This window comes from Alexandromys fortis, unplaced genomic scaffold, assembly GCF_014885135.2.
Source record: "Alexandromys fortis isolate MF-2015 unplaced genomic scaffold, M_Fortis_MF-2015_v1.1 scaffold_177, whole genome shotgun sequence".
Lineage (NCBI taxonomy): Eukaryota > Metazoa > Chordata > Mammalia > Rodentia > Cricetidae > Alexandromys > Alexandromys fortis.
Window position 1 is genome coordinate 3,154,143 of NW_026068056.1, and position 18,867 is coordinate 3,173,009.

An 18,867-nucleotide genomic window follows, 5' to 3' on the forward strand; every position below is an offset into this window, starting at 1 on the left:
CGATAGAAAAATAACGGACACACTTGATAAACAAGGAAGACTAAACCGAGCTATTGGTGTGACTAAGACCTGAGCTGCCTCTGTGCTCTCATCAGGCTGTACCTCCGCTCCCGAATGCGCATTATTCCTTAGCCATTGACCTATGCTAGACAAGGAAGCGACGGGAGCCGAAGACACACCTGGTGCGGAGCCTGGTGGTTCTAGTATCAGCTTTTTCTCTCCTTTTCAGATGTTTCACCGACTTGGGCATCCTGGGCTAATGGAAATACAGGGCAGTTGTTAGCAGGAATGTGAGGCGTTCATGGCTCTGCAGGGAAGCTTGAGAACCCAGGTTAACGAAGTGACTGGACTGAGAGAAGCCATAGGCCAGGACTTTAATCAGCCAAATCCAAAAACCACTGGTGGTAGTGGTGGGCAGGGGTGGCGCACACCTTTAATCCCAGCCCTAGGAAGGCAGAGGCAGGCAGAGCTCTGAGTTCCAGGCCAGCCTGGTCTACAGATTGAGTTCTAGGACAGCCAGGGCTACACAGGAAAAACCCTGTTTCGAAACAAAACAAAATGAAAAGAAGACAGTGGAACTTCATGGTGAATACTGGCCTCAGCTTCTGGCTCCCAGCATTGCTGGACCTCTGTCACATCCAGGATTATTCTCTCTTCCCTGTGATTTTCTCAGCACTAATCAGCTGATCAAGAGCATGACACTGGCCAAGGTTAAGAATAGCTGACTAAAATTCCAGCGTATGTGCATCGTGTCCTCTCCATTGACTCATCTGCTCATGAGCTTCTAGACTCCTTCCACAGCTTGACTAAGATGATACCTTTCATGCCGGTTAATTTTATGTGACCCTTTGGTGGGGCCATGTGCACATGTGTTTAGCCAAATACATCCACACTAGCTGTGAAGGCACATTTTGGTTATGAGCAATGTTTCAGTCAGGAAAACCAATAACCCTCTGTTGGAGGGAGGGACACTTGCTGGTTCCCAGCTGCCCAGCTAGCTTACACCTGAAATAATCACACAGAAACTGTATGAATTAAATCGCTGCTTGGCCCATTAGCCAACTTCTTATTTATTTATTTATTTATTTATTTATTTATTTATTTATTTATACGGTATCCTGCCTATATGCCAGAAGAGGGCACCAAATTTCATCATAGATGGTTGTGAGCCACCATGTGGTTGCTGGGAATTGAACTCAGGACCTCAGGAAGAGCAGTCAGTGCTCTTAACTAACTGAGCTGAGCCATCTCTCCGCCCCCTATNGAGACAGGGTTTCTCTGTGGTTTTGGAGCCTGTCCTGGAACTAGCTCTTGTAGACCAGGCTGGTCTCGAACTCACAGAGATCCTCCTGCCTCTGCCTCCCAAGTGCTGGGATTAAAGGCCTGCGCCACCACCGCCCGGCTAACTCTTATATCTTAATTTAACACATTTCTATTAATCTGTGTATCGCCATGTGACAGTGGCTTACCGACTAAAGTTCCCAGCATCTGTCTCCGGCAGCTCCGTCACTTCTCTCTGACTCCACCTTCCTCCTCCCATGCTGTAGGCCAAGCCAGTTCTTTATTCATTAACCAATAAAAGCAACACATAGTCAAAAGGACCTCCCACACCAGCCCTCCATAATGTCAGTGGGCCTCCTGCATCATTTATAAACTCAGGAGGAAAGACTAGTGTCTCTGTAGTAGAAGGAATTTGGCTAGCAGTTATGTGAAACTCTATCTGCTGTGTCACCTCTTCCTGGTGTCCTTCCTATAGACATCAGAATTAACTTTGAATCAGGGCTGAAGAAATTTCTCAGTGGTTAAAATCACTGGCTATTTTTTCAGAGGACCCAGGTTTAGTTCCCAGAACCCACATAGCAGCTGACAATGGTCTAGAATTTCAGTTCCAAGGGATCCACTGCTTTCTGTATGTGTGTGATGCACAAACATACATACCAGCAAAATAAGATTAAAAAAATAAATCTTTAAAGAAAAAAAGAAAACTCCTTAAAATCTCTATTTCCATAGACACACAAGCAGACTCACACGTATAGCCTGTCCTGTTATCTGTGGACAGTTGTGGCTAACATACCCCCTTCCACACATCTGCCACTGTCAAATGGCAGGACCCTGTTTCCCCCAGGACTGAGCCAAAGAAGAACTGGCCTCTAGCCTTATGGACATAACTCAGGCTAGAATAAGTAAATGATGACTTTGCAATAAAAGCCCAACCTTCCACTCCTCTCTCTTAGAGGATGTCAGTGTAGGAAAACCAGCACAGTGCACATTGAAGGAAAAGAGGGCTACCTTGGATTTGAATAAGGGACCTCTTGATCTATAGTCACACATTCTACTCTTTAGCTTTGCCCCTCACTTAGGGGGGCACCTTTCCATCCATGACACCATACCAAAGCTAGCTGTATACTTCCGCTCCAAGATGCCTGCATGTCCTCAACACTGGCAAGCTCTCTGCGCAGTCTGTCCTCCTGTCATCATTCTCTGCTTGACCTTCACTGCCACCTTGAAGCCCCTCTGTCCTGAGGTGTGGTGAGGGAGAGTGGGCCCAACACATGGTGGTCAGAGCAGGAGCTGCTGGTTTAGGGTCTTCTGTGAACCCCAAATGCAGCCCAACCCATGCAGTGTGAAGAGCCTCCTCCACGCTCATTTCACTCCATCGTTCCTTTATTGAGCAAACACTCATGGGACTTATTAGGTATTGGTCTCTGTTATCCATGTCAAGTACGTAAAGACAAGTAAGAAATTGTTCTTGTTATTCAGAATTCAGATAAGAGGCAAGTCCATGAACCAAAGTATATCCACAGATATGGAAGGAACCTATGAAGAGCCCAATGGTAGTGAAGAGTGTGAAAAGCATCTTGGGAGTCAGGCAAGACTTCAAAGAAATGGTATGGAAAACTGGCAAGAGGGAAAAGCCGCTTCCTGCATCCCACAAGCCTCCTGTTGGATGGATTTCCTGCAGTGAATGAGTCTCAAGATCGCAGTCTTTGCCACTGTTTGAGTGTCAGTGATCTACATGTACCTCAGAGCTAACCCTTTGTTGTCCCCTTTCAGATAAAAGGATATAGACTTGGCCCGAGCAGAACCCAGAGCAAGAGAGAAACACACTACAGTGCGTACTTAGGGCACCATTGTGGGGTAAGGACCAGTGTATGACAATGGCCTTTACTTGACTCCATGTTAGTGGCTACTTCGCTTTTGCATCTAAAAGAAACTCTAGAAAGGGAGCACCTGGATTTGAACCAGGGACCTCTTGATCTGCAGTCAAATGCTCTACCCCTGAGCTATGCCCCCGCCTTTTATGTATACATTTAATAAGCAATCTAAACCTTTATGGACAATGCCTGGATGTCACAATCCTGGCATGTGCACTTGCTAGGGTTTTACCATCATTGCTCTCTTTGATGAGGTCCACACCTGAGCCACCTCTGCTGATATCTCCCCTTGACCCTCCTGCCCATAGTTCCCAACTAAGCAGGGGGATCAACTCCTGGAGGTCTGCATATAGAAAAATCCTTGAACTCAACAGGGGTCAGGCTCAAAGGGTTTGCTTTGGATGTGGCATAGATGGGTAGGCTGTCTTGGTTTCTTCCTGAGAACCGTAGACTGGAATATGTGGAAAAGGGTCCTATGGGTGGACCAAGCAAGCTCAATAGATGAATCTGACTTCTCGACAGTTTAAAGACATTGATTTAATCTGCTTCTTTCCCTGGTATAGATGTGGAGGAAAGGTGGGGATGCTTAAAATCATATCCACACCAAGCACATATGACTCATGACCAAATCATAAGCAGAGTCCATTTCAAGGGCCTCTGTACCGATCACCCAGGACAAGAAAATAAATGACTCCACCCCCACTCTTCTGCCCCTCTTACTTCACATATTTTGAATTCTTCAGTGTGTCATGCAGAATACTCCCTGAAGGAAGGTTCCAGCCCTCAGGAAGGTGATGAAGTCATAGAGTTTGTGGCCCCAGCACCATGACACAGAGGGCAGCTGGCATTATGTAGTAGGTATGGAAGGCAGGGCCAACAGGTGACAGGAACTTGAACTGGGAATGGCTTCATGTGCAGGCAATTGAATTAGGCCTTTGTGCCTATGGAGACTTTCCTAATTAGCCCACAGTACCTCATTAGATGGTGTGTGGTTAATCACCCAAGGACAATGCGTGCCTACAATTCTTCCTCATTCACAGTGTAGTAGTGGGAAGGGACTGACCTCCTTCAGAACCGGCTTGTGACATACCCTGTCCCTTTCCATAAACCTAGCAAAGGTCGTCTTCATGCCCAGCACCCTGCCATGGCGCCTCAGTGTTCAGAACTGGAGTCTTGTCTAGCACCCTGGTTAAAAGGTTCTCTCTGTACTTCAGTATTCTTTGAAATTTGTCTTCTGCTTGCCACTCTCTGCTTTCCTTCAAAATCTCTTATTTTCTAGTTCTGAGCTTGAAAGTCAGGCACCTTACCAGAGAGGTCTCCACCCCACTATGACTCCATCAATCAACGCAGATATTTTTGGAGACACTTTGTCAAATGCAGCCTGCAGCAAGTAGCTCATGCAATGAGTCCTTTGCCCAACATCCCCTGCTCTGCTCTGCACCATCAAGGACACCCTCTGCTTTCCAGGCTTTCACAGGCTGCTGTCTTCCTGCTCTCAACATAGCTTCCTCCACATTCCTGCAGCTGAAGGAACAGATTGCTTGCCATGCCCTGCTGCACAGAAAGTCGTGTATTTTGGGATTGGTCGCAGAAAGAACCCCTCCATCAACCCATTCCAGCATTTGGCAGTCTTATTCACAGTGATGTTGCATAACAAGCCATGGGGAAATCTGGTGTCACAAAATACACCCATCTGTCTTGGTGCCTGTGAGTCTGCAATTGGGATGTGAATAGAACGATCTAGACTGGGCTTTTTATTGACCAAAAAGCATGACACGGAGAGAGGCTTGACAAAATGAGTTTGTTCAGAAACAGAAGAGAAATTAGAATCCAGGATACCCAGGGTCTGACAACCCATGGGCACACTCAGGCGAGCAAGAGAATATGAGGTTGCATACACTGTTTGAAACAATTATCCAATTATCAGAGGCGAGGGTTGGTGATGAGGTGGTGCCTGCCCACAGCTCAACAGGTAGACACTGGACAGGCATCTGCCCAGAAGTATTTCCTGTATAAGGCTTCAGTGTGCCTTATACAAGGTTGAGAATTCAGAAAGTCCTTGCTGTACTTTTCTTCACAGGTATGGGTACATGTGACAACCCTTCTTCCATGCCCTCCTCACTCCTTTTCATTAGGATTTGTCATAGGAGACTCCATTTTGGTTCTAACTATTTTCATAGCTCAGAACCGCATGTCCACTTGGCCAGCTGGCCTCATGTCCTGCCTGTATCACATCTTTGAACACCCACTGACCAAAGCAAACAAGTCATATACTTCAGCCACTATCAGTCTGTGATCAGCTGTCAATCACCTTCCATATTTACTCTACCATAATGAACCTGGTCCAAGAAAGCATGACGTGGACTGGAGAGATGGCTCGGCAGTTAAGAGCACTGGCTGTTCTTCCAGAGGACCCGAGTCCCATCTGCAGCAACCATCTGTAGTAAGATCTGATACCCTCTCCTGACTTGCAGACATACATGAAGACAGAATGTCATATACATAATAAACAAATATTTAAAAAAAAAGACAAAAAAGAGAAAGAAAGCATGACATTAACAGTTGTCATTAGGGGTTGCTACAGACATGGTCCCAGAACAGGGTAGCTTGCTAGCCTCCCCAAGTGTGCCTGCTTCCCTAGTTCTGGTTGGTTGTTTAGTAGTGTACACTCACTTCTGCTGGTGCTCTATCCAGAAAAGGAAGCCCCTTGGAGACCTCACAGCCCTAGCCAGCCTTGTAACCACCCTTTGCACACCAGACTCAGCCTGCTCCCCTGCAGGACTTGATTCCTGGCCCTTCGTGGGGAACACTGCAGTCCCTGATCTCGATTCCATGACGTTTACATAATATATACAGGGCTAGTCGCTGCTTGCCTGGAAGCTGTGACCAAGAATGGCTGGCCATCTGCTAATGCCCCTTCCCCAGCTGGATGAGAATGGATAGGAAGACTGAGATTCAGCCATACAGAATAAGTGAAATCATGACATTTTCAGGAATGCCGAGAGAGAGAGAGAGAGAGAGAGAGAGAGAGAGAGAGAGAGAGAGAGAGAGCTCTAGAAAAGGAATCATGAGAAGAGAGTCATCTTGGGGGTGGGAGGGAATGAAGAGGGCAGTGGAACACATGTGATAAGAAGCCAGGAAATACAACTAAGTTGGGGGAAGAGAGGGAACACAGTGGAAGGCAGTAGTGTGTGAGGATGAGAGCAAAGTGTAATTCCCCATGAATACAAATGCCATAATGAAGTCCAGTACTTTGTATGCTAACATAATAATAATAATAATAATAATAAGCAAACAAAAAAACCTTTCTCCAATGTGAGCAGAGGGGAGTCCCTTCCAGCTTTGAACCCACATGGGCCGCTTCCCGCAGAACCCATCATTGGTTTATTTGCAGCTTTATTCTCTTCTTAACACGATCATTCTTCCTCTTAAATTCCATGTGTGTAATTACTAGGATTCTGTCTTCAGGCTGTGATTGATGTAATCAGCCAAGCTTGAAAGAGAGGACAGGAAGGATGTCTCAGTACAGGAGGAGAAGAAATGTCACAGAGATCAAACTATGGCCAAAGACAGAGGAAGGTTCCGGATGAGTTGTGAACCTGCTACTCCTCAGTAGGGTAGAGGAGGGACAGGTTGACAAAGAGGAATGAAGGATGACTAAAGACATTCCTAATGAGGATATTCCTAAATCAAGAAAGCAAAAATAAAATACCCAAAGGGGGCACCTGGATTTGAACCAGGGACCTCTTGATCTGCAGTCAAATGCTCTGCCCCTGAGCTATACCCCCACATGCTTATTAATGTCTCACAGACACTCAGAACCTGCATGGCCACTCTCTGACTGTTAACATCACAGGTACACTTGCCAGTGCTCTGCCATCATCTGCCCCCTCCTAGGAGGCCCAGCCCTGAGCTGCCTCTGCACATGACTGCTCTGTCCTCATGAATGACCAGCATCCTCCTGCCTTAGATCCTAGCTGAGCCAGGGACAGTAAATTCAGGAAGCCTGCTGCTACAGCCTTCTTCAACCCAACCAAAGGAGCCCCATGCAAACACACTGACTGCTTGGCTGATTGGAGGTGAGTGGGATACGAGAGTGGACAAAAGGGAAAGTTCTCTGTCCACTGGGAACTCCTTGGTCAGACTCTCGGGAGGGACCCGGGGTCTGATGTGTCTCGAGCAAGCTCTATAGACAATTCTGTCACACTATTGGGTGTACTCCATCCCTGATCTATACTCCCACTGTTACCAGTGTACACAGCTATTAAATTTCATCTGTGTGGTGATAAATTCTGACTATAAAGTTAAATTACAGATGTTCTCGACCTACTTCCCAAAAGTAGCCAGACCTGACTGGTGAGATGCCTTCCTCAGCTCTGCAGCAGGCCTGGCCCATCCTTTTTTTTATTTTGATTTTTTTTCTCACATAATACATGCTACCAACAGTGTCCCCTCTTTGCACTGCTCCCAGTCACTCCACCACACCCACCCATCCATGACAACCACTGCTCCTAATTTTCCCTTCAGGAATGAGCAGGCCTCCCAGTGATATCAACCACACACAACATAACAAGATGCAATAAGATATTGCACAAACCCTTGTGTCGAGGCTGAACAAAGCAACCCAATCGGAGAAAAAGAGTCCCAAGAGGATGGAAAAGACTGAGAGACACCTGCACTCCCACTGTGAGGAGCCCCACAAAAACCCTAAGGTTAACAGCCACAGCAGGTATGCCCAGGTGCTAGCACAGGCCCCTGAAGGTCCATGAGTGCAGCATCAGTCTCTGGGAGCCCCAGGAGCTCTGGGGGTGTTCTCCTAGTTTACTCCACCAAGCTGACACATACACCCCTAGGCACCCTCTCCTCCTTCCCTCAAGGCCAAATAGGCCGTCACTCAGGGTTCTCACAGGGCCCTAGATGGCACTGTCAGCTACACCACTGCAGGGCCCCTCTCCCTGGTACAGCAGCTGAGCTGGGCTTTAGCCTGTGAGGATGAAGCAAGAGAGCAGAGGGCTCTGGAAAGGAAGAAGCTCACATGAGTAACGTCCACACTCCTCAGAAAGTCTGGTTCTTGAATTTGTCCCCTTAGTTCTGAACACATGTTCTCTCTAGACAGCCATGGAGGGAGATAATTTATCATTTGGCTTTCCTTTCTGGTTCCTGGACACTGGCTGTTTGTAAGTCTGATATGCCTGGAAAATGCAGATGAATTCTCCAACATAGTCCTTGCCCTCTTGTTAAGAACTCAACTAACCAGATATACAGGATATATGTAGCAAGAGTGGCGACATTGAATAAAAATAGGAAGGACGTGGAGATTGTAGCAAGAGATGGGAGGCAGCCATCCATCCACATGATGACCTGGCCTATATCCTCCAGCTCTGTTGAGGGCCATACAAAAGTAGAAAAATGGAAAAAACATAGGAGAGAATATGGATGATAACTCCTTGGGTAAAAATTTAATCAAATAAACTTATGGTAGGGGGCACCTGTATTTGAACCAGGGACCTCTTGATCTGCAGTCAAATGCTCTACCCCTGAGCTATACCCCCCTCCTTGTCAGAGATGTTTTATAAGTGTCAATCACCTTCATAGTCACACCCAGCATTTCAACAACTTATACTTTCTGCTTAGCAAGACCAGCACTGCTGCCTCCACCAATGCATCCCAGACAGGTCCCTCTCCAATCCCACTTTCTCCAACCCTGCTTCCCTGTTCTCATATCAGCACTCCCCCCACACACGCACACCTGAGCCTGTGGGAGCAGCACAGCTGGAGACAGGTGGACATAAGCTACTACAAAGGACTTCAGATTTACATGTCTGACTTCTTCAGTTATATACAAGCTCTCAGTGTGAAGAGACCCTGCCTCACTTCTCTGGGGAGCGATGTGATACCGGCATTTGAAGACATCTCTCCATTCCATGTATGATCTGTGTGTTAGACCCTGAGGGTAGCCTGGGTAGGTGATGAAGATGTCTCTTCAGGCCTGAGTGAGTCATCAAGGAACTGTGGACTCTGTGTCCACCTTGATGATCATGGACTAACTCTCAAAAACCATAAGCATGTGCCAATTAAATACTTTCTTTATAAGTTTCCATAATGATGGTGTGTCTTCAGGTATAGCAACTATATATGTAACACTATATTAACACAGAGTACTAAGTGAGAAATTGATATCAGGGCTTGAGTTATACTTTGACAACCTGACTATATCGTTTGTTGGAGGATTCAGGAAGATGTTTGGACTTTGTATTACATAAGCAGTTCAGTGCTGTAAGTGGAGCTTAATGGGCCATGCTAATAGGAGCTAGGAAAATGGTAGTGCTCACAGCAATGTGGTTGTAGAGGGTCAGATCAAACAGCTTTAGAGAGGCGAGATATTAGTACTCTCATAATTTGGCAAAAAATGTGGCCATTTGTTGCCCTTGAGTAAAATTGTGCCAGAGGCTAAAGTGAAGAGTCTTAGATTAATGTTGCTGGCAGAGGAGATTCCAGGACAGCTTAGTGTTGACTGTCAAATGGTTGTCACTGATCACTCTCATGCAGATCTACAATGGAAAGAATCAAGAGGGCAAAACAGACTACAACGTGGATGACAGTGTTCCGTTGAGTCATCCATCACCTTTGGCTCTTACAATCTTTCTGCCTCCTCTTCAGCACAGAACCCTGAGAATTGAATGTGGGGGTTGATGAAGGCATCCAGTTGTTACTGAGAGTGCCAAAATCTCTCACTGTGTGTACCTTCTGCAGTTGTTGGTATCTATGTTAATTTCTGTCCCTGCAAAGATAAGCTTCCATGGTTTGGACTGAGTAAACCACTACCTATGGGTACAGCAGTATGCCATTAGGAGTTGGGATATTGCTATGCTCCTTAGCAGAAAATTAGTACCAGATTTTCTCCAAGGGCCCATGTACTAGCTAGTCTCAGGTTCATGTCCATATTAGCAAGGTCAGATATGTGCTCAATAAAATGGAATGGCCTTATACCCAGTTTTTCAAAAGTTGTGGCTATGGTGGGTGGTGACAGCACATGTTTAATCCCAGCACTCTGGAACCAGAAGCATGTGGATCTCTGAGTTCAAGGCCAGCCTGGTCTAAAGAGCAAGTTGCAGGACTGCAAGAACTACGCAGAGAAACCCTGTCTCAGAAAAATAATAAATAAAAATAATAATGTATTAAAATATGTGGTTATTTGAATAGCATTCATGTCATTATTGGACTCATAAGTCTTGTAGACAGGTGGCTGTTATAGTCACAGGGTTTGTATCTGATGATTACTTTTCTCCTCTGATGCTGTGTGGAGTACATTACAGCACCATGATGCTTGTCAACATGGATGAAGAAGTTTAGCACCAGACTAACTTCTCCATGATCACAACTTAAGTGTTGTCTTCAGAGAATCAATCTACCTCTTGAGCACGTTTAAGTATCTTTCCAAAGGACTCTCAGTCTTGCTGAAGAGAGATTCGCTCATCTATTTTTATTGTGGCTCTATTCATAAGAGCCAGAAATAGAAAACACCCTAGACATCCATCAACTCATGAATGGATAAAGAAAATATGGTATTTCAACAATGGAATATTATTCACTGATTAAGAAAAATGAAGTTTTGATAATTTCAGGAAAATGGAGCTAGAAACAACTATCCCAAGTGAGGTTCAAAGAACACAAATGACAAATATTCCCTATTTACTATTACATGTGGATGTAAGCTTTTAAACATTTGCTCTGCGAGTTACAACCCAAATAACCACAGAGGTTAGGTATATATTAAGAAACCATGTAGTGGGACAGGATCTTCAATAGAAGGGCAAAAAGAATATGGAGAGACACGGGTAAATTAGAATAGAAGATTTAAATATGAAGAAGAATGGGAGGGAAGGGAAAGAGAAAGATGATCGGGAGAGAGAATAACACTGGTCTATTACAAACTATACAGAAGCCAACTGCTGTAGAAGGTTCATAAAATATATGCCTTCATGCAAGGAATCTAAATGCCCCAAGTAAAACTCCAGTGCCAGGATTGCATCATATCATTTTGTCTTGGTGGCCAAGTGGGTCACATGGACACTGTAATCATTGACAACTCTCTCCACAACCTGATGGTAAGGCCCTATTACTGAAGGCAAAATATGTGTTTTTTAAAATATTTTCAGTAAATCTTTGAGAACTTCATATACTGCATTTTGAACAATTCATTTTCAATCCTTTTAACTCCTCCCCCAACCCTGTACACCCAACATTTACACCCCCAGATTCAGGTCCTCTGATAAGTGCTATCTCATGCTTCTGGGTGTGGAGCCGTCCACTGGAATACTGTTGGCATACCACAAGCCACACCCTTAAAGAAAGTGGTTTTCTCTCCCTCATAAGCCATCAATTGCTTAAGACCCAGCCTTTTGAGATTGGCTCTTACAGGTGGGAGAGTGGATGAGCTGAATGCAGGCTTCCATGCATTAGTGCTTCCGTCACAGCCGTGAACCAGGATAGGAGGGCGCTGGCATGAGGAGGTGGCAGACAGGTGTGCAGCTGGCACAGGGCTGGGCCTCACAGGAGAAAGCAGATGAGAACAGGGTACTAGCAAGTGCACATGTCAGGGCGTGGCCATTCAAGTTTAGAGATGTTTCTTAGATAAACATAAGCAGATGGGGGCATAGCTCAGGGGTAGAGCATTTGACTGCAGATCAAGAGGTCCCCGGTTCAAATCCGGGTGCCCCCTTCCTGTGTCTCTTTTAGATACACGAGACCAAATCTGATACTGGTTAACACAGAGGCAACAAATGTACTATGTTCTCCTGTACTCTGTGTTCTGCTCAGGCCTGGTCCCTGTTCTCTTCTCTGAGAGGAGCTAGGAATGGACCCTAAGTGAGACTGTAGGGAAATGTGTTACAGCTCTGGATTGCAGGGATATCCTGATTTATCCGGAAACTAGGTTATACTTAGAGCCGCAATAGGACAGCTCAACCCTGGAAGACTGGTGTCCTGACTATTGGGAAGCCAGGCTACCCGAAGCTGGGTTGCAGTGGGGAATGGTGTCCCCTCAGGGCATACCAATTCTTATTTTCTCCTAGAGAGCCACCATAATGGAGCTCTGCTCTGTTACCTTTAGGGAGCTTCCAAGCACAGCTATCTGCTTCTTCTCTGGCCCAAGATATTACATCTTTTGCTAACACTCTGCTACAGGAGAAGCCCTTGCAAAAAACAATCTCCTCTAGCTCTGATAAAAAAGTTGTTACTTTTTCTACTTGGCCTTGCTCACCCTACCCATGAAGAACATCCTAGTCAGATTCATTTGTTCTGCTCAGCCTTGCTCAAGCCCCCTAAGGGAGCATCTCAGCAAGGTTTCTCAGCTCAGTCCCTTTAGGGACGTCCCAGCCAGGTTCTTCTATTCTGTGCTGGAAAATGAAGATTGTCACCCAAGACTCTTTTGAGAAAGAGATTTATTTGGGAAGGAGGAGAACAGGAGACTAGCTGCCTCTGTCATGGAGGGATAACGGAAGCCCTTAACTGAACAGGCAAAAAGGCTTATATAAGGCTTCTTAGCAGCAGAGTTTTCCCAGGGAGCAGAGTTATTATTGCTTAGTTTTTCCCTGCTCAGGGAATGGTTAGTTTAGTTGGTCAGGGGCAGAGATGGCTCTGATTTCATGGCCAAACTGTGTTTCTTTTACTGGTCCTTTTAACTTTTTAACTCTAGTCTTAGGACCAGGGCATATTTCCTTCACTGGCTCTGATTCCGGGTTCAGAGTCACGGTGCTCAGTGATTGGTTTGTCCACTGCCCCAGTTGTCCCTTTTACCATTCAGAAACCATTCCAGGTAGCACTCACATTGTGACACAGGCTGGCCTCCAAGTGTCTGGAAGGCTCCATCACTGCAGGGAGTCAGCACAGAGGAGTCCTATGAAGATGGGGAATAGGATTCCTCCTCAGCCAACTTCCAAGAGTCAGCCCCTTGGGAAGTCCCTCCTGAGCCCCTAAAAGGGCCACCAGCCTATGCTTTGATTTCTGCTATTTATGAGGAAAGACTGGGATCATACATTTGTCTCCAATTGAAACTAAGAAGCAGAAGAAAAAGAAAATGACTGACATCTTTGTGTCCTCAATATGGCAGATAGTGACCACAACAAAGGAAGCTCCATGGTGTTTGTTGATAAATAAAGGATGGTGTGAATAAAGGGCACCCTCCTATTATCTTAGAGAACAGATAGGATTCTTTAAGGAAAAGTTTTGAGCCATTAAAAACTCAGAATTGTCACCTCTTGGCCACTTAAGGGAAATTAGGAGTGTACTTAAGGAAAATAAGAGTTAAGAGTTCTTCTCCAGGGCCAAAGATGAAGTCTTTAACACACTTGAGAGAGAGGGCATTGAAATGGGCTGACTAATGTTGGAGAGGAGGAGGTGGAGGGCTGACTTAAGTAAAACTCTTGCCAGGTCAAGATCAAAAGGAGGAACCAGTAGATTGTGAACATATAGGAGCCTAGCTGTCGTGCCAAGGTTGAAGAGGTGCTAATGACATGTTGCTTTACCTATATGTGGGGGTATAGCTCAGGGGTAGAGCATTTGACTGCAGATCAAGAGGTCCCTGGTTCAAATCCAGGTGCCCCCTTGCTTAAATATGATTTTGGTAGTTAACCTACCACATTCACCTTGGGGAGGACCTCAGCGTAGATGAAAGGTCTCCATTAGGTGCGAGGTCTTTAATGAACTCCAGAACCTCTCTCTCTCTCTCTCTCTCTCTCTCTCTCTCTCTCTCTCTCTCTCTCTCTCTCTCTCTCTCTCTCTCTCTCTCTCTCTCTCTCTCTCTTTGTCTCGCTCACTCGCTCACTCGCTGAGTTCCACAATACAGAGTAATTTCATGTCTTATCCTCTTAAGAGAACTCTCACCCAAGGGCCCAAACTCTCAGGACTCTGAGTCCACACTTTACCCGACACTGTCATCAGCACAGCGATCAGAAACTGGAAATGATGGATTGACGGAATACAGGAAAGGTTCCCAGAAAGGAAGATGTGGGATTGCATCAGGTTTTTACAAGTACTCGACACAGTGGATGACTGTGAACTGAGTGACAAATGTCAAAGAAATCTAAGGCCTGAGGGAAGATCTTACAAACCTCGGCCACAAGGAGCAGGGGATGCACACAGGACTGAAATCATCATGGTAGTTAACCTTCCAATGCCAGTTCTTGAAGCACAGCTAATAAAACTCAGAGACAGAAATTGTGGTTCAACCTAAAGACCAGATAATAAAAGCAGACCGCCACTGGCTTCGAACTCGATATGAAAATGTTGCTCCAGGAAACTTCGGAATGAGACTGAACCTGAGAGCTGTATCCTCCTGTCTTCTAATTCTCTCCAGTATAGTATAAGGGCAATCTCTCCACTATTGCCTGGTTTCTATCTCAAAGCAGTGTGGATACGAAAATTAAAGATGTGTGTCATAGTGGCTACTGGGAATAAAGGTGTATGTCATTGCTACCTGGTCTATAAGGCTGCCAGTGTGGCTGTTTTACTTTTCTGATCTTCTGGCAAGCATTATTTATTAAAATACAAATGAAATGCTTCTACAAATTCTTAATGCTAGAAGAAATAAGAAACATGTTTTGGGTTCCAGGACACCTCTAGCCAAAAACTCAAGGGGATGTATCCCATGTCTGGAACAGGATGTTTTATTTGGTAATCTATGGTTTCTCAGATGATCATAATCCCCTGCGTAGGGCAATTTCAATTAAACTCTGAGTGTCCCAGAGACCCATAAAAAACCATTCAGAATATGACCATTGCTCTCAGCTGCTCACCAGGACTTGCTGAGAAATCCCTATTGTTGAAGACACCACACATATTAGTCACAGGAGGTGGGGAACCAAGTTGGTGCTGACCAGGAAGCTTCTTCCCTGTTGACTAGCTTTGGTCAAGCTGGAAGGTGCTTTGCAAACTGTTTTACCCAGCTCTGGACTATTTGAAGAGCAATGGTGACTGCATGGCAGGTTATGGGGTAGCCATTCCCTTTTTGTTGGATCCAAGTAATAGATGCAATACTGTAAATCTAAGAACACAAAACAGGTAAGGTAAGGTAGACCAGAGGCAAAAGTTCTTGGTCCCCACTTGAGAACCCCTAAACCAAAAAATCTGGAAACATGACCAGAGGATGATCTATGTCCTTAAAACACTCTGGGATGACTCAGACTCATGCATTGTTTAGAGCTATTAATTTTTATAAGGATTTCCAAGCTGTAGATGTGGGAAACATTGGGTAAATCAGGCCCAAACAAGACAAGGCTCATAATGCCCAAGCCAAAGCAAACTCCACATTTATGATACCTATGTTGTATCATCCGTCTTGAGCAGGGATGAAGCAGTCTCTATTGTCTTTCCTTCTCCTCCCTCTCGGTCTCCCTTTGCAGAATCCCTCCATGGATCAGAGGAAGAGAAGCCTGAAGGATTGATTCAATCTTCACAATGGTGGTGAACTGAGAAGCAGAGACTCTATGACTCAGCAGCATGGCACAGGACAGAAGCACCCAGTCTTGAGTCAGGGATTGCCTGACATGCCAGTGATTTTTGCCCTTGTACCTGTGAAGACTCCCTTCATTACCACAGCCCTGCACTGTCTCACCCAAGGTCATATGTACTGTGAGTTCTCATCTCCAGGGCCCTAGGGCCAGACTCACCACTAATGAAAAGTAGTATTAAAAAAAGAGACAGGGTCACTGTAACTCTGTGTGCATATTGTGTGTGTGTGTGTGTTTATAGGTGTTTGTGTGTACGTGTGCATGGCTGGCTGATGTATCTTTTTGTACATATGGGTGTATGCATGCCATGGAGCATGTGGGGAGGTATGAGGAAAGCTTAGGGTGTCACACCACACCTTCTGCTTTATTTGAAGCAGTCCTTCTTACTGCTTGAAACTGAGATGCATACTTCAAGTCCATCAGCCATGAGCTTTCAGAAAGAGTCTCCTGACTACACCTCCCATATTTCCATATTTAGGAGTGCTAGGATTACATGCAGGTGCCTCCAAATCTGGCTTCTTCACATGGAGTGTGTAGATGGGTATATATCCAGACACAGGTTCTCAGGCTTGTGCAGCAAGTGCTAATGCCTGCTGAGCCATCTCACTAGACAGCATTGTGATCATTCTCTCTCTCTCTCTCTCTCTCTCTCTCTCTCTCTCTCTCTCTCCCTCTCTCTCCTTCCTCTCTCTCTCTCTCTTTCTGTATGTATGTATGTATCCCTCTGTTTTTTGAAACATGGTTTCTCTCTGTAGCTCTGGTTATCCTGAAACTCACTCTGTAGTCCAGGCTGACTTCTAACTAAAAGAGATCCACCTGTCCCTGCCTTCTTGAGTGCTGGGATTAAGAGCATATGCCAAAATTGCCTGGCAACACTGTGATAATTTGGTTATTATATTTATTTCTTTGTTTTATGCAATCTAGCTCACTCTGAAGAGGTAGATGAATTCTCTGCCCAGTGCTGAAGGTCTACATGGCTATTCATATCTTCAGCAAGGACGGCACGATGTGGAGCTGTCCATGGTATAAGCTGGAGCGCCAGAACTGTAAGGCTTTGCCAGGCCCTACACAAGGCGCTGATAGCAAATGCTGTTTGTAAAAAGTTAGAAACTTTGGTGAGAATGTTGCTTCGTGGAGTGAAACTTAAAAAGCTGATGTGCGAGGCAATGGTGGTGCACACCTCTAATCCAAACACGCAGGAGGCAGAGGCAGGCAGATCTCCATGTTTGAGGCTAGCCTGGTTTATAAGAGCTAGTTCCAAGATAGGCTCAAAAGCTACAGAGAAACGCTGCTATGATAAACCAAAAAAAAAAAAAATGCTGAAGGATAGTTGCCATAGAAAAGATCCTGATGATTTAGAGGATGTACCACCCAATGACCACCATAGGGTGCCCACCAGATCATCAATCAGCCTAGAATCCAAGAGGCTTTGTGCTATGCCCCCACATTGGAGACCCCATCGCCCATCCCTGGAGAATCAAGTGGAGTTCTAAGGTTAAGGCAGATGAGCACTCGCTCCTTAACCCCTGTCTTTAGGGTAATTGCCTACTTCCTACCCCAGTTGTTGTGCCAGCTCCCATACATGGTTCTATACTCAAATACTGGTTCTTTCTACTGAAACTGCCATAGCCTGGGATAAAATGATAAATGTCCAGACAAGAGGCAAGTAAGGGAAGAAGGGGTTTGTATTAGCTTGCAATTTCAGGATACAGTCACAATTTCAGCGAGGTCAAGGCAGCAGGAACTTTACACACTTAGTCACATCACATCTACCCTCAACAGCAGAGAGAAATGAATGTACGCATGCTCATTAGTGCTGAGCTCATTCTCTGCACTCACACTGTCCAGGATCCCTGCCTAGGGAACAGTGCTGTGTCCTCATGCATCAGTTGACTTAACCATCAAGACAATCCCCAACTGACAGGAACACAGGCAAACCTGATCTGGACACTATCCTTCATGGAGACTGCATTTCCAAGGTGATTCTACAGTGTGTCAAACTGACAATCAAAACTCACTATCCCAGTGAGGATGAGAGAAAGAATCCAGATGGGGAAAACAAGAAGGTGGAGAGGACTCAGCACAGGTCAGAGGTCAGCTGTGTGCATTGTACTAATGTAATTTGGGGGTTCCAGTCTTTGGGTTAGTGGGTGATTATAGTGTGGCTGAGAATGGAACCCACAGAAGTACATGAGGCAGAGAAGCTCTGGTTCCAGAAACCTTGGCTAATTAAGACATTCTTATCTCATAGGCATCTTGCCAAAGATGAATGCAGTAAGGCAGTAACCAGATTCCAACATAAATAAGGGGGCACCTGGATTTGAACCAGGGACCTCTTGATCTGCAGTCAAATGCTCTACCCCTGAGCTATACCCCCACTGGTACTAGTATATCCAACTAATACATGTTTTCTGTGTGGTGATAAATTCTGACTATAAAGTTAAATTACAGGTCCTCTCAGACCTATTTCCAGAAACAGCCAGACCTGACTGGTGAGATGCCTTCCTCGGCCCTGGAGCTCTCGAGGTCCATCTTTATTTATTTCTTTATTCTCTCATACAATGCTCCTGACTGAAGCCTGCCCTTTCTCCACTCTTCCTAGTTCTTCCCAACCCCTGGATCCCCCAGACCCACTGAACCTCTGTTTCCTTTCAGAAAAGAGCAAGCCTCCCAGGGATATCAACTGAATATGGAATAATGAGGCAATCAGACTAGGCTCAAACCCTCATATCAATGCTGAACATATCAATGTAGGAGAAAAAGGGTCCCAAGAGCAGTGAAAAGAGTCAGAAACACACCCACTCGTACTGTTAGGAGTCCTATAAAACCCCAGCTAAACTACCATATCATATGCGCAGAAGCCCTAATAGACCCAATCCAGGCTCCATGATTGTTGCTCCAGTCTCTGTGAGCCCCTATGAGCCCTACTTAGTTGATTCTGTGTGTCATGTTTTACTGATGTCCTCGACCTTTCTGGCTCCCACAGTCCTTATCTCCCCTTTTTTGAAGTTCTCTGCTTCACCTCATGTTTGGCTTTTCCTGGTTTGTTCTTTTTTTAACTTTTTATTGGCTCTTTGTTGACTTTACATTCTGCATCCCACCCTCACTCATTTCCCATACCCTCACCTCTGCCCTCTGCCTTTGAGGTGTTCTGCCCTCAAAGCAAAAAAAAAAAAAAAAAAAAAAAAAAAAAAAAAAAAAAA

At 45.3% G+C, this 18,867-nt stretch overlaps 6 non-coding genes across 6 annotated transcripts; 2 read left to right on the top strand and 4 right to left on the bottom strand.

Annotated features, from left to right (window-relative positions):
• Nucleotides 1-3,222: 3,222 nt before the first annotated feature.
• Trnac-gca (transfer RNA cysteine (anticodon GCA)) lies at nt 3,223-3,294 on the bottom strand. The gene has a single exon. It is a non-coding gene; the product is annotated as a tRNA-Cys (tRNA).
• A 3,577-nt stretch (nt 3,295-6,871) lies between these two features.
• Nucleotides 6,872-6,943, bottom strand: Trnac-gca (transfer RNA cysteine (anticodon GCA)). Its single transcript has one exon. It is a non-coding gene; the product is annotated as a tRNA-Cys (tRNA).
• A 1,692-nt stretch (nt 6,944-8,635) lies between these two features.
• Nucleotides 8,636-8,707, bottom strand: Trnac-gca (transfer RNA cysteine (anticodon GCA)). The gene has a single exon. It is a non-coding gene; the product is annotated as a tRNA-Cys (tRNA).
• A 3,098-nt stretch (nt 8,708-11,805) lies between these two features.
• On the top strand, nt 11,806-11,877 carry Trnac-gca (transfer RNA cysteine (anticodon GCA)). Its single transcript has one exon. It is a non-coding gene; the product is annotated as a tRNA-Cys (tRNA).
• Nucleotides 11,878-13,689: 1,812 nt separating this feature from the next.
• On the top strand, nt 13,690-13,761 carry Trnac-gca (transfer RNA cysteine (anticodon GCA)). Its single transcript has one exon. It is a non-coding gene; the product is annotated as a tRNA-Cys (tRNA).
• Nucleotides 13,762-17,969: 4,208 nt separating this feature from the next.
• On the bottom strand, nt 17,970-18,041 carry Trnac-gca (transfer RNA cysteine (anticodon GCA)). Its single transcript has one exon. It is a non-coding gene; the product is annotated as a tRNA-Cys (tRNA).
• Between the last annotated feature and the right edge of the window lie 826 nt (nt 18,042-18,867).